Below are 3,903 nucleotides of genomic sequence, written 5' to 3'. Positions count from 1 at the left end.
ACATATCGGGAGTGCATTACACTACCAGTCATCTTTGTGGAAATACTGGTATGCAAGTCTTTTATGTTATTTTTTTGTTTTGTTTAATGCTTGCTTTTTTTTGGTCTTTTTATGTCAACGTGGATCATGGATCTGTTGAATCAATCAATCAATCAATCAATCAATCAATCAATCAATCAATCAATCAATCAATCAATCAATCAAAAAACAACACACTACACACAAAAAAACAATACTTATACTTAAGGCTAAGAATAAGAAATATAGATGTAAAACTAAACCACCGACATCAACATCACTCATTTCCTCCAAGTGTTGTGTCCACATCTTTGGTGCTTCATTTTTGTAATATCTTTTGGATGATTATCTCTATGGCTACGTTCACACTGCAGGCAAATCTGACTCATATCCGCTTTTTTTTTGACCCATCTGACTCATATCCGATTTTTTTATGACAGTCTGGACAAGACAAATCCGATTTTTTCAAATCCGACCCAGGCCGTTTCAGTATGTGGTTTTAAATCGGATATATACTGTATCTGATGTTTTCAAAGTGACTGCAGTGTGAACGCTCATGTCACATTCCATCAGACTTTTTCATCAGGAGGAGGGGGTGAAGGATCGATAAGACACTAACCTCAAGTCTCGCTGTTTAAATCTGTAGCTCCGTGTGTTTACAGCTCCAAAACACAAGTCCAGTTGCTTCATCTTTTTACTTTTCATTTTCCACATAGATAGTATGATAATAACGATGTCCAGCCTGGGTCGCGGAGAGTATCGATCCTAAAGTTAGCCACTCGGTCGATACTTTTTTCCACGTCGTAGTTTCGTTCAAAAAAAAAAAGCTTCACTGGAGCAGCCCAATCAGAGGCAGCTTCAGATATAAACACTGAACTAAAGAAGCATGTCAGATAATTATTTAATCGGCTCTGATTAAACAACAACTTCCGATTCGATGCTTAAAATGTAGCATCCATGCTAGCTCTGTAAACAAACAAGCCAGCTGATGAGACGTCACGTCTTTTACTGCGCATGCGTGTCACATCAGTGCTGTGGAGCGTTCACACATGGGTCTGATACAGGTCACATTTAAAATGTAATGTCAACGTTCACACAAAAAGATCGGATTTTTTCAAAAAATCAGAACTGAGCATTAAGACCTGCAGTGTGAACGTAGCCTTTGAATCACCTTGTAAAAATGTTGCAAAAGCAAAGGCAAAACATTGTAAGTTTTTGCTTCCTGTTCTCTACAAAATAAAAGCCTTTTCACGTACCTGTGTTTCCCATGGATTTTTGGTACCAGCTTTTGTGCCCTGGTGCTAATAACAATCATTATGACACATTTGTAAGTTACTGTTGTTTGATCATGGCACTGTGGACTCCTTACATTTATCATCATCTTTTGTAACACAGTTCAAATTCCTCTGCTTCTCCTGACAGTCTTGCATTACTTTGCATATCACAGTTTCCTAAGGGTGTTTTCTTCATGTAATAGCCTTGCTCTCTATCACACTCAACTCCAGTTACCCTGCTCACTGGGTTGTACAAATATACTCTCACACACACAGAAACACACACAGAAACACACACAAAGTTGAACATGACTACTCCTCTTGGCAAGTAAAACCAATGTGAAATGAAAGGGAAAAACAATCCCTCGCTTTTCAATCTGTTTAATCCGCACCTCCGATCTCTATTTCACCTCCTCCTCATTCAATCTCTTCACCTTCCCCCACTTTTATTACTAATCTCTCCACCTCTCCTTCCATCCATTTAACAACTCTTTACCCATCCTCCATTTCTGATCCAATCTCCCTCTTCTACCTCCTTCTTTTTCTCATCCCTCTCCTTTCTCATTAAGCTTGATAGGCTGAGTGGAGTCGGTTTAGAGCTGTAACCCCCACCCCACCCAATCCATCTTTTCAGAAAAACATAAATACCAGTTTCCATTTACATCAATCTGATCAAGGCAGCAGCTGAGGCAAGAATATATTACAGCTGGAAACAATACTTTAGTGCGTGTCTGTCTCTCTCTCTCTCTCTCTCTCTCTCTCTCTCTCTCTCTCTCTCTCTCTCTCTCTCTCTCTCTCTCTCTGTGTGTGTGTGTGTGTGTGTGTGTGTGTGTGTGTGTGTGTGTGTCCCCGTGTTGTGGTATAACATTCTATGATTGACCTTTTAACACTTAAAAGTTTTCACTAGACAGGCAGTTTAATCTCTATTCCTGCTTTATTCTGCACAAATAATCTATGTTTACACTGTTGCTATGCACAAGACGAATTATAGGGCATCTACAGGTCAAGTCAAAAGGTTAACAGTTTTAATTCATTTTTGCAGTAACATGTTTGTTCTAGTAGAACACCTACAAATGTTTTCAGTTCTTCAGCTCTGTGTATAAAGCTGAGAGTGAAAATTTCCACTTTGACACACTCATGCAGACTGTTTGTATGATGTCTCTTCGTTTATTGCAATAAATACTGTAACTCTAAGACCATTTCTGTGAAGACATTTTTGAAATAAATTATGTATTTTTGTACAATCTTCAAATAGTAGTTGCTTTTCCCACCAGCATGACATATACTGTAGGTTCATGTGTTTTTTTCAGGTACAGTTACTTATCTTTATTTGGGGCTTATATGATGGACAAAGAAAACAGCAGTGTCTTTCATTGATTGGTAACAAAAGTGAGAAAGTCTCATTATAGACAAAAAAAAAATAGTTTGAATACAGAATTGTGTGCGGGCATGTGTGCCTGTAAATTAGATTGATGGCAGGTTTAAGTGAATTGTAGGGTTCCCAGATATCACGTTTCCCTCCCTTCATCACCCTGCCTGGGCCCTGCTCCTCATTTTGTCTCGTTCTGTCAGGAGGCAGTCATGTACGTCAGTCACAAGCACAAAGGTTTTCACCAACTTTTCTTCTTAAATCAGTTTGTGATAAAAGACAGTGTATCTTCTAAGCTTCTACCTAAATAATTAACTGCATAATTGTAATTACATTTTTATAATCGCGTTGCCTTTTTGAAGTTACCACTTATTAATGGCATAAGTTGTTGGGTTTTTTATAATAACAAAAATAAAAAATGAAACTACATTAGTGTCAATTAGAGAAAAATAAATCTCTTGGGTGTACTTTTCATAACAGCAGGCAGTATTCTCTTTGCTCTTTTTAAAATCTTGTTAAACATGACTCATTGGGTGAGAAAAGGTATATTGTGTCTGAGGATCCAGACATATTTGGTGAAAATTAAGACAAAGTAAAGGAATGCAAATCACCCTTACATGCCAATTTTTTAAAATCCCTTTCATAATCTGTTACCTGACAAAGTACAAATAAAGAATTTCTCTCAGCTACCACACCAAATTTTAATATGTGACACACAATGGCAAAATTAGGAACACATCTTTGACACCAAACAGAGGGAAAAAACATATGAAGAATTCACCCCATGCTTCATATAGCAGTTTCAGAGCTTTTAAAATTGTAAACTTTGCATTTAAATTCAGCCTGTTTTCATAGAAATAAGAGCCGACTAGCAATTTGCGTTTTGGGGATGGACAGACACACAGTTGATTAACATGCCAGGTTTATTTTATTATTATTATTTTTTGGCTGTTCTCATGCTGTTATACGGAGCCCACCGGCGGTCAGAGGGAGGAAAAAAAAACAGCCACTGGAAATCCGTACGCACGGATAACTAAACTGAGCAAACGGATTACTAAACTGAGCGCACGGATTAATAAACTGAGCGCACGGATTACTAAACTGAGCAAACGGATTACTAAACTGTGAGCACGGATTACTAAACTGAGCACACGGATTACTAAACTGAGCGCACGGACTACAAAACTGAGCAAACGGATTACTAAACTGTGAGCACGGATTACTAAACTGAGCACACGGATT

Source organism: Austrofundulus limnaeus, unplaced genomic scaffold, assembly GCF_001266775.1.
Source record: "Austrofundulus limnaeus strain Quisiro unplaced genomic scaffold, Austrofundulus_limnaeus-1.0 Scaffold372, whole genome shotgun sequence".
Lineage (NCBI taxonomy): Eukaryota > Metazoa > Chordata > Actinopteri > Cyprinodontiformes > Rivulidae > Austrofundulus > Austrofundulus limnaeus.
The sequence above is the reverse complement of the archived record's forward strand: the minus strand, read 5'-3'. Positions refer to the sequence as shown.